At 41.0% G+C, this 12,165-nt stretch overlaps 1 long non-coding RNA gene across 1 annotated transcript; it reads right to left on the bottom strand.

Annotated features, from left to right (window-relative positions):
- Window positions 1-3,158: 3,158 nt before the first annotated feature.
- LOC146767086 (uncharacterized) lies at window positions 3,159-10,659 on the bottom strand. Its single transcript, XR_014956347.1, has 3 exons — window positions 10,569-10,659; window positions 3,570-3,662; window positions 3,159-3,267 (listed from the first exon to the last, which is right to left on the bottom strand). It is a non-coding gene; the product is annotated as an uncharacterized LOC146767086 (long non-coding RNA).
- Window positions 10,660-12,165: the final 1,506 nt, after the last annotated feature.

Here is a 12,165-nt window from a genome sequence, read left to right on the forward strand (position 1 = left end):
TCCATGAAAATATCTCAGTACTCAGCATCTGAAAAAAAAAAATGAAAAAAAGAAAACTGAATGTTGGGATGTTAGGAAAGAAACAGAGAACAAAACAAAGCAAGAATATCATTATGTCAGCTTAATCATCTGTGGTTTGAATGAATCTTGAATGCTGCCTGTAGTTTCTCTGTGAAAGAAAAGAAAATAAGAGAAAAAAAAGAAAGAAGAGAAGAAGGAAAGGGAAAGGGAAAGGGAAAGGGAAAGGGAAAGGGAAAGGGAAAGGGAAAGGGAAAGGGAAAGGGAAAGGGAAAGGGAAAGGGAAAGGGAAAGGGAAAGGAAGGGAGAAGAGAAGAGAGAGAAGAGAAGAGAAGAGAAGAGAAGAGAAGAGAAGAGAAGAGAAGAGAAGAGAAGAGAAGAGAAGAGAAGAGAAGAGAAGAGAGAAGAGAAGAGAAGAGAAGAGAAGAGAAGAGAAGAGAAGAGAAGAGAAGAGAAGAGAAGAAGAAAAGCAAATATCTGTATCCATGTAGGAAGTTCATGCTGGATTCTGCACAGGCAGATCAGGATGGCTCAGTGTGGCAAGGGGTGGATGAATGGCAGCATGAGAGAGTACACCTGAGTTTCCTGGATATTCACTCTTGGTCTCTGTTCATGAAATTAGGCAAGGAGGCATCAGAAGGAAAAGCTTCTCCATGCAGTGCAGATCTGCTGTGGAAGCCTTTGCACCAGTGTCAAAAGTCTTGAAGTCTTGGTGAAGTGGCTGCTATAATTCAGAGAAGAAAAATCAGAGAGGAGGGCTTAGGAAGCCCAGAGGAGCTAGCTCTGATTTCTGAGAGGTCCCTGAGCATTAAATTGTTGGAGGTTAGGAGAGGACTTCTAAGAAGCACTGCCACAATCTTTCTCTGCTCATTAAGTCTTTTTCCCAGCCACGTTTGGAGACACAGTACTGGGCTAACTGGGCCTCTCACCTGCACAGCTGTACCTGGGTTATGTTAGATTCACCTCCACTGCCTGCATGAGGAGGTAACACTAAAATAATTTGACATAGCAGACATTTTTAAACTGAAGTTTAGCAGCTGTAAACATGGGGCACTGGTACCCTGGGATTGACTGTCTGGTGTTCTTCACGCAGCAGTGATCACAGAATTATCTGCAAAAATGTGTTGTGAGAGAAACGTCCAGACATAGGAACAGAGCTTGGAAAATGAGACAGAGATCTTCAGTTTCACTCCCCTAATATTCTAAGGACTATGTCACATAATCCCTTTTATAAACTGTTCAGGCTTCATTATGATTAAATTTATTGGCCTCCATTTTTCCTGGAAAGCTGTTCCAGAGCTTCACCACTCTGCTGATTAGAAACCTTTTAATTTCCAAGTGAAATTTAATATGACAAGTTTATACTGTTCTGGAGAAGTGTTGCAGTTGCTCTCCACACATACATCACAGAGCAAATACCAACAAGGGAAAAGAGCAATTCAAGTTAAAAACAGTAATAGCACCAAAGCATTGCTGGCTGAGAAGTTTGCTCCAATTTTAGATGCAGATCCCATTGCAACCCTTAATTCTTTGGTAATAAGCTCCTACTAAGGGAACTCAGTCTGTTCACATCAGCTCTGGTTTATATCTACAAATGCATAATAACCTCTTTCCCACTAATGAATCACTGGGGCTGTCATAACTCTGATGAACACATTTCTTTCTGAAGGTGTTGATCACCCAAAAGCGCTCACTGGTTTTTCCTGTCTTGGATGATGCTGTAAGTGTAAGCACATCTCCAGAGAGTTTAGATGTGGAGGCTACACCAGGGGGAGACCCCTGGGCCTGGGAAGGAGGAGTGTTTCTGTTCACAGCCCCTGGAGCAGCTGTGTCAGCTCACAGGGAAAGCTCTCACATGCTCCAGGGCGTGACCCTCGGAGAGGTTTGGGGCTGAGGGTTGCCCCAAGTTGGGCTGGAAGAGATTCCCAGCAAAGTGGTGGAGTCACCACCCCCGGAGTGATTTAAGGTATGAAACTGTGGCTCTTAGAGGTCTGGTTTAGTGCTTGGCAGTGCTGGGTTGAAGGTTGGATGTGATGATCTCAAAGGTCTTTTCTGTCTGAACTGATTCTGTGGTTCTGAGGTTTGGCTGCTCAGCCACAGATCCACAGATCCTATTTTGTCTCTGGTTCAGGCCAGCCACGTTTCATGGGACAAGAATTGCTCCTTCCACACCAGAAGAGTGTTGGACTTGGCCAAAACATTTGATCACTACAAAAACATTAATTTGCAGCTCGTTTGCTTGGATTTGAAACCCATGGCTTTGTTGTAGGCAATTCTGTGTTCCTCCAAAGACGGTCAGAAGAGGTGGGTGACTCAGTGTTCCCCCCAAACAGGCTATGGTCAGCCCCTTTCCAGAAATAACCAGAAATAAATGAGTTTTAGTAATACTTCCTGAAATTTAAAAAATATTTATGAGGCTTTTTACCGTGTGCTAGTTCAAAAAAACCTCCATATTATACAACATTTTCAGAACAATGGAGCAAAAGAAAAAAGTAATCTTTTTCTCACCATGAGGTTCAACATTTTGTTGTTTTCAATGCCATTTCTAGCAATAACTAAAGGCAGATAATTTTGGGTAATTAACATTTCATTACCACTTTCTCACAGATTTACTGGCCAGAAGAGTGACTTAGAGAAAACAAGAAAACACAGTTTTTGTCTGAGTCCTAACTCACAGAATTTGCATTTGTTCCCACAACTGGTTCAAATCTCACTTTCTGCAGTTTGTACTTAATTTTATCTCCCAGCTCTATCACCCTTCAGACCCATTCCCCTTTGGTTCATCTCATGCCAGTCAGACTCAGTCCTACAGGACATTCGGTCAGGCAGTGAGATATCCCCCTAAGGACAGGGGGTTTGGATGGTGATGAATTTTGTTGCCTAAATCATCCCTCTCCTGGTTGGGTGCATGGAAAGAGGGTAACCAGGGGCTGATGATAAATCTCTCCCTCCTCAGCTCTTTTTAAAACTTCTCAATTAGCACTGAAGATCTGCTCTGGTGTCACGGGGAAGGTGGTCAGGTATCCTGCACATTTTATCAGTCACAACTCCCTTTTCCATAGGAGATCATTCCTTTTATTGCTGTGTAAAGGCAGCACATCCCTTCACATCCTCACCCAAAAGAGAAGGCAGAAAACACCCCCTTGGTTGCTATTTTGGCCCAAAAAGAGATGGTACCCACAGCAATGGCAGTGGCAGGTGCCTCTCCAGCTCCTCCTGGCAGAGATTTTCCAGGCTCAAGCCCTGATCCTAGGAGAAGGAGATGATGGCAGTGTCTTTCATTAGCTAAGCTGAGCAAATAAGAACAGGCAAGTGCTACCAATTATATTTCAACACAAAGCAGTACCCACTTAAGTGTAAGCTAAAGGCCACAAGTCCGTTGTTAACAGGGGTGTTCTCACAAAAAAAAAAAAATCTTTGAACACACTGGGAGCATTAAAGGGAAGATGTCTCACATGTGCAATTACTCAACACATCTTTAAAACTGCGAACACTTGTTCACATGTGGTGAAAATTAGATCTGTGAGCACTTGGGGAAAAAAAAATCCCACCTGGCAGGCACACTCTTTTTCACTTTAGAGTTTTATAGGAGTTCTCAGAGCTTGTTGGTCCGGTGAGAGCTGAACCAAAGTCAGTGGAGGAAACTGTGAGGGAAGGAAAAGAAAATGCAGAGTAATGTGCTGTTTTTGTCCCAAGCTCAACAGGTTTTTGATTCTTCCAGTCTGGCCCACCCTCAAAGAGAAATAAAGTAAAATTAAAATATGCATCTCTAGGTCTAAATAAATATTGACAGTGCTTTGGCTTCCTTCTCCACTGGCTTGGAATGTTGAGGCCTTTGCAAGATTTTCCACCCTATCCCACAGGTGGGTTTGCTCAGCAGGTCTGAGCTGCTCTAGGAAAAGTGGTGCAGGATCCATTAATTCCCTGAGAATTCATTTCTTCTGTGTCACCTAAAGTCAGTCATGAACTCAGTCACAAAGAGCTGATACCCTCCTTGGACAGGCACCGCAGTTGGTGGGTAACTCACGTTCAGAATATTATTTCCAGGGGACAAAAAATGTAACTAATTAGCCAAGAAGCTTAGTCATGATCACCACTTTATAATAGATCCTTCAGACTATCTTTGAACACACCAAGAACTGGGTTTATGTCACATCCTTTCTGAATTTCATCACAGTGTCCCCCACTACACATTTCCTGCCATCATCTCAGGGAATATCTCCTGCTTTTTTAACTGGTTTGGATTTGCATTTTAATATCCAATAATCTGATTTTCCTAGTACTATCTTGTCTCTCTGTGTCTTTATTTAAGTTCCGAGAATAACACAAGGACACCAAACAACATGGGAAAACAACCAGACATTTATTTGGTTGTCTCAATTTCCCATTTTCCAAGTCAGGTCTAGAAACTTGGGCTTAGGTGTCCTAGCAGGCACCTAAGAAGAAGAACACACCCAGGAGAGGAAACCATCTTTATTCCATCTAAGGGACAGATCTTTATTTCACTGACTCTTTGAACTGAAAAAAAAAAAAAAAATCTGGAACTGGAGGCAGAGTTATTTATATAGCCATGAAAAACTTCAATTTTCCTGAAGAAAAATAAGAGGTAAAACAGTCTGTGATGGAATCATGGATTTAATCCCTTTTTCCAGTTCAATACCCATCGACTCAAACAAAGGGCCCATTTCTGGAGTGAGCAGCCAGGCAGACACCAAGCTCTGGGTTTTGGCAGAGCCTCCCAGGTTAGAGATGCTCACGCTACAGGGAGAACCTTCCCCCACATCTGCTCCATGTAAATACTCTGACAAAGCTGTCAATGCATCCAGTTCAACTGGATTTCCTACCACATACAAAATGACACTTTTAGCAGCCTCTTAAGCTTTTTGAAAACTTTGCAAGGAAGTAAAAAGCTGTGTGGGGCTTAGCTGAGATGAAGACAGGCATTTGGAGCCAAAACTCACGGAAAGCGTTGACAGTTTAAAGAAAGAAGGAAGTTGGAGAACAGATGAGATTTGACTAATATTTTTTTGGTCCATCCAGAGGCTTGTTACAATTACCCCTTAATTTTCCCTCAGGGACTCATTACAGGCCAGATAGCAATATCTGTCTACTGTTGGTCTTCCTTTCTCTCTTCTAATGACAAAACGCTGATAGCCAGACATCATTCCAAACACATTTAGTTGTAATATAATAACTTGGAATAGCATCTGTGGCAGAGAGAGGCAATTTGATGGGCTGTGTTAGCCAGAGGAACTCAAAGTACTATCCCTGTTTAACATTTCCAGCCTGGAGTGGCCTGGGCAATAACCACAGTGATAGGAGAGCTCTAACAGCTACCATCAAAATACAGAACTTTTATGCCGGGACTAATTGGGTGATAAAAAAGTTGAGCTCTGTGCTGTTACTTCTCTGCAGTCTGCCACTATTTAATTCATGGTAGAGAACACTCAGCTGCATGAGAGGCAGATAGAGAGGTGTTTCTGCAAGGCAACATGACACAAATGCTTGTCCCACGTGAAGGGCCCCTTGTAGCAGCACAAGGCTCTACCAAGTCCTTGGGAAATAGCAAGCCCCGAGTACAATCTCCCTTATCTGAGTTGTCAGCACAGAAAGAAGAGCTTTGAGGGCTGCTTCTTGACTGTGGAAATTTCAAAAGTGATGACATACGGAGGGAGTCGCGTTTCTTCCCCCGAGACTTGTTTGTAATGCCAATTTAGCAGATGATGTGGCAATTACACCGAGTTTGGTCACATATAAACGTGTTCTTGGATGTGGGTATATTGCTAACAGCTGTTGTTAGTATTAAGAAAAATTTGCATTGCTGAAAACTAAATCCGAGTTAAAATTGAACACTTGCAGCCATAAAAAATTAAATAAGAAAATCAGCTCAGAAGCCCTGCAAACAGACAAGGGCCCTCTGTGTTGGTTCATTCATTAATTTTACTGGTTTTAAATGTAAATAGATCACAAGACTTGATATTGTGCTGTGCCAGAGGAAATCCCATGCCTAACCAGCAGTAAATTCTTTTTCCATGTGACATTTGAAGATCGTGGCTCAGAACATAATATCAGACATGCTGAAAGATTTTGGAAATATATCACTGCAAAACAAATTGCACCAAATAAAAATTTGTTCCTCTTTCTATTTTAGAAACTTAGAAATGGATCTTTTGAAGTGAAAAACGTGGAAATTTCTTCATCGGCAGTGGTCATATTTCATTGCCTTTATTTATCTTCTGTTTTTTTCTAATGTCCCACTCTTTGATTTGTTTTTCTGCATCACTCAAAGCAAAAAGCATCTATTTAATGGAGGATTTTGTAATGGATCTAAATAATTTCTGTCCTTCTCCCCACATCTGCTCCCCAACTTTTCACCCCCAGCCTGGATTGACTCCACGATTTGCCACGATCCAGGTCCAGCACCAGCTCTTGGTGCTGTTAAATCTCATAAGATTCCAAGGTCCCACTTCTGGAGCTTGTCCAGGTCCCTCAGGATGGCATCCCCCCCTCAGGTGTGTCCACAGCTCCTCTCTGACCTCTTGGAGTCATTGCAAATTCCCTGAGGTGCCCCAAGTCCCTTTGTCTGTGCCATTAATGGAGATATTAAATATCACTGTGCCTCCTGCCACGCTATAAATCTGCTGCTGCTGAACACTACGTGATCCCTGGCATTCATAACCCAAAATTAGAGGATTATCCATAATTTACTGCCAAAGAACAGGGTGTTTAGATATTTCTTGTTGGTTCAGGGCAATTATACTGGGAAGTGATAGCTGTTTTCCTAGCACTGGTGGCAGTCTCCCCAGTGGAAGCTCACATCACTGCTGCCACTGCACAACCATCATTGTTCAAACCTTTGGAACGCCTTTGACAAAATATTTCATCATTAAAAAAAAAAATGTACCTCAAAAAGACATTTGAAATTTTATTTTCACTTTTTTTTTTTTTTTTTAACTTCTTCTGTCCAATATTTATTCAAACCCCACTGGAATAGCTCAGAATTGCTGAGGTCAGAATTGCTGCCAGAGTGCTGGTGCTTCGCATCCAGGCTGTTCATCCTGGCAAAATGATTCCCTCAACCACATCCCTGCAAAGCTGCAGCTCCCTGTTTGAAATGGGCTCTGCTCCAGTGCTGTGAGGCAGCCCCACAGGTTATTGGGGTAGAAAACTGGGAATTCTGGAGCAGGGAGAGACACACCACAGACAGGGAAAAGTCCCACTGTGCCAATTTTGTTCATGAAGTCAAAGAGATATGAATCATTCTCAAACAGTAGACATCTAAATGTTGGATGGAACAATTTCTAAATATTAGTCAGACCAAAAACAACACACTGCTGAAATAATGAGGGTATATAAGAAACCAACAAAAGCCAAGAAACTCAAAAGTTGAAGCTAAAATTCCACTCTTAATTTAGGACTGTTTTCTTTTTTAAAGAATAGTATTCAACTTGGTTGGGGCCATGTAAGGTTGTTTTCTTAAGGTTTTACAAAACATACACAAGCAAAAGTTTTTGCTCTGTTTTTTCTTTTTTTTTTTTTTTTCCTTAATTTTTGTGCAAACGCAAAAGGAACGATCCATTAGAGGTTTGAATTTTAGGTGTGTTACTTGCCTAGCTGTAATCTTCAGTCACAGACCTCATCAGCATTACACCAGGCTGCAAAGCACAAATTAAAACCTCCTTTAAAGTTTATAATCAGAGACAGAAAAGGCAGCAGATGGGAGCAGAGCAGGGAGAGCCAGGGCTGACAGTGTCCCTGCACTAATGAAGAATTCCTGCACAATTCCTGGATGGAAATGCCAGCAGAGAGCAGCAGGAAGAATTGCAGGTGACAGCAGCAGGGGTGTAATCCTTTTTTGAAGGAAGAGAAGGTCTTGTGAGCACAAACTCAGGGTTTAGTGGAAATAGGTACAAATAACAGACTGCAAACTCCAGAGGGTACTTCAGCCAGAGCAGGGAAAAAAAACCTGTCCAACCCTTCTCCATTTGTCTTCTTCCTGCTCAACCCTTCTCCATTTCTCTTCTTCCTCCTGAGCAGGAAGAAAGGAATTTTGTTTGTATTTAACTTACAGTCTGCAGGCTGATTTGTATTTACACAAGGCCAGACACGGGCGTGTTTACTGTCATTGAGTTGTGCATTAATTTGCAAACAGTTCCATTGGATTCAGCAGGGCTGCTCCTGAACGTCAGGAATTACACCAGCAGGACATCTCAGAGAGATAAAAAAAGGGCTTGCTGTTCCCTTTTTCTAGATATTTTTCCTTTTCCTTTTTCTACCTATTTTTTTTTTCCTTTTTCTACCTCATTTTCCTTTTCTTCTTTTTCTTTTTTCCCTTTCCTTTTTTTTTTTTTTTTTTTTTCTGTTGGGGAATTGGACTCCATTCTCCTTGTACATCCCTTCCAACTCAAGAGACTCAGCGATTTGATGATTCTATCATGTTCAGAAGCGGGATTTTTTTTTTTTTTGTTTTGTTTTTTGGTTTTTGGTTTTTTTTTTGTTGAAAAGTAAGGATGCTTTTCACCCCAGCACCAGGATTAAATCCTAGAATGCCCGAGATGGGTGGGGAACCACTGACCACAGCAGCAGTCTCTGAGCATCCCCTCACCAACCCTCTGCCCCCATGGGGAACATCTCATCCCTGTGCTCAAATCCCTGCAGGAATCCCTCCCTGCTCTTGGCTTTTTGGCTTTCCCCAGCACGGAGGGTGGTGCTGCAGAGCTGGGAAAAGGCTTGGGAAAAGGTGAGCACTTCATCATCCAGAGCTGTGTTTTTGCACTGGGACAACTGGAAACACCGGGAAAGCCACGATGAAAGCCACTAACACAGTTGGGCTCATACATAAGATGTGGACATCTCTAATATTGCTTTTTGGTGGTTTCTTTTTGTTTTGTTTTTTGGGGTTTTTTTCCCCTTTTCCAAGCAGGAAGTTGTCGAAGCATAAATTTGGTTAAGAAAACAAATCTTTTGTCACTGCTCCAGAACTGACTTTGAATTGACATTGAAAAACATCAATTCTATGACATTTTAGAGGATGAATGGGGAGTTTGTAATTAGGTTTCATTTTTAATCACAGAAAGTTTTCAGAATTAAAGAATATACAACGTGTCCTGGGGCTAGCTGCATATTTGAACTATTGAATTACTTCTAATTTAGCCATTGAAATGCAAGGAGAGTGCACTTGCATATGACAACACAAAACGTCTGTCTTAGTCTGTCGTTCATTTGGCTCTGCTCCACAGAACAAGTACTTTTCATTCAGGTGTGTTTATGATGAGTAAACTTGACCAGATGTTAAGTCTCCTTTGTATTTTAAAGTGTTTTATGGCCCACATTAGTCAGCTGGAAAGGGCAGATCATTTATATTCCCCTGGACTTCTTTTCAGGTTCAAGCTTCCCCAGAGGAGCATGGGACTGTATGAAAATATATAGAAGGAAGAAATGAACTATTGCAAATATAACAACGTCCAGCACAGGACTGGATAAATTGCTTTGATTTACAGGATGGTTTCTGTAAATACTGAATGTTATGAGCCTACAGATCCACTCCCTTACCCACAAGGGAGATCAGAGCAATAATTGAAAGCTTATTCTTTTCCTTGTAGAACAGTCCTGGTGATGCACACAGGTGAGAAAAGAGCTGTTGGCTTTTCACACACACCAACACACCAATGTTCCCATACTTGAAGGCTCACCCCTCTAGATGATATTATTAAAGGATATTAAAACACATATGTCAAAGGGGTTCAGTCCTTTTCTCCTACAGAATAAATTGCTGATATTACAAAAGCAGTTCTGGGATTTCTGCGCAACACCAAAAATTCGAGGTATGGTTTTTAAAAGGAATTTGAACATCCAGGTGCTCTAAAAATGATTGGCAGCCCTGAAATCTCATTTTTGCTGCTGAGCTTGAAGCCTTCCCTTCAATGGCCAGCACAAGTGAGAGCAGAATGTGCCCAAGGACACGGAGGAAAATGCAAAGGCTTCACCCCAAACCAGTTTAAGCTGGGTGGGTCCCCCAGTGCTGCACCCCAGACCATGAGCTCCGTGCAGCTCCACAGATTTCTCCAGTGTAAAGCACATTTCCATCATGCAGAGGTCAGCAACAAGGTGTTTTACCAGCTTGCTGTGAAAACTAAGCTAAAAATACAGCATTTCAATTATTTTTCTCATTGAAGCTGCTGGGACCTGTGATCAATTCAGATCCCTTTGTACCTCAGTGCCTGAGAAATCACACATTTTATGGGATTAATATTTAATTATTGCTGCTGGAATTTCTGCAGTACTGTGGCTGGAGAGGAACTTTCTACCCTCCAAATTTACATTTTAGACATTTCATTTTACAAACAGAAGTAGAGCTTAAAAAGGCTCCCTTTGAAGTTAAAAGAGACAGCAATTTTTATTTTGCTTGATGCATGCAAAACACTGACAAAGTAGCCTTTAAAAGAACCCCACTGGTCAGAGGCAAATCCTCCCTCCACATCACTTGAGAGAGCTTTGTTTTCTTTGCTGAGTTTTTCTTTTCTAGAAACATAAATCAGTGTTCCTCTCACCTCAGCTGGGATCAGGAGCACCTCAGGAACAGCAGATATTCACAATAATCTGTTGAGAAGATCTTTACCTCCATTCCAACCACTTGGATCCGTCAAGAAAGAAAAATGTAATGCAAATAAGGCACAATGGTTTATAAATTAATTTACACAGATTAAGTAGCTGTTGAAAGAGAAATCAAATGAATGGCATATTAATCTATTAAGGCAATAACAGCAGATGTTCAAGCTATTAGGGGAAAATCTAATTTAACTCAGGTAAATTGCATTTATTTGTAAGGATCTCTGGGTATCTACATGGGCAGCATGATTTTGTTGCGGTAAGACACAGATGCTCTGGTATGTTTAATATTTTAAATCCTACATCATTTATTATTATCATCATTATTATTATTTTTTAGCACCTAAAACACTAAACATCACAGGACAGATTTACCTCCAAGGCTACAGTTTTCAGGCTCATTCTGATATTTTAGCCTTTTATATTCCCAACTTTATTTTATCACTGATAATGCAATAATAATAGATAAATTTGCAGCGAAGAAGTCATCAAACTGCTATAAATTATCTTCATGATGACAGATGACCTTTAAGAGTATTTTATCCAGTAAATAAATAAAAACAAGTCTGTTTCCACAGTCCAAACACTCCAATAAAAATTTCCACCCTGGCAGTGCAGGTGATGAGATGGAAAAAGATGCAAAAAGATTGTTTTAATTTAAACTATTGAAATAGTTACCACTTCTACAGGAACATTTTGACAATTTGACTCTCAAATTAGGGTTTTTGGTTTTTGGAGTTTTTTGTCTGCTGTTCAATAAAAGGTTTGTAAATTAAAGGGTTTTAAAAGCTTGGTAGAATTAAGGTAATTACTAGACAAAAAGCAAAGATTAGCATTTTGAGGTGTTTACATAGACATCAAGAACTTTTGAACCTGAGGAGAATGAGAAGAAAGAATTAATAAATGAAGAGCTAAACCCATCAAAGAGAGAACAAATGCAATTGTCCATGAATCTCATAATTCTCTGGGGGTTTTGAGATGTTTTAAAGATTTTTATGCAGAAGAATCCTTTCAGGGAGGGTCTTCTCACCAGCACTTACTCGTGTCCTTCACCCTTTCAGCTGACTCTGTAGGTGGAAGTCTCAAATCCATCAGAAAAGCAGTGGCAAAGACCAAGAACTGAAGAAAAGCAGTTTGTCACCTAATTCAGGCACCTCAGAAGACTTTACCAGTGACCAGAGGTTTATTTCCATAAAATCACGTGCAGACATTTGTGAGCTGTCCCTGCTGTTATCCACCACATCCATGGTGCCCTACCTTGCCCACAAACATACATGAGATAAGAAAAATAACCTTTTTATTTTTCCCAGACTACCACCTTTGAATCCCAACCTCAGGCCTCCTGACTTTGGTAAACATGTCACAACATTCTTCTACTTTTGTTTTTTTTTCCTCTTTATCCAAAGAGGGAGTAAATCTCCCTTAATTTTCTACAGTTTGCATGAGGCTTTGAGATTTATGGTTGCTATTAAATGTAACAAAGGCAACCTGGCAAAAGGTCCACCAATCTGCATGCTGGAGCTGTAACACTGAGAACAC

Source organism: Lonchura striata, chromosome 6 (genome assembly GCF_050655825.1).
Source record: "Lonchura striata isolate lonStrDom1 chromosome 6, ASM5065582v1, whole genome shotgun sequence".
NCBI classification, from domain to species: Eukaryota; Metazoa; Chordata; class Aves; order Passeriformes; family Estrildidae; genus Lonchura; species Lonchura striata.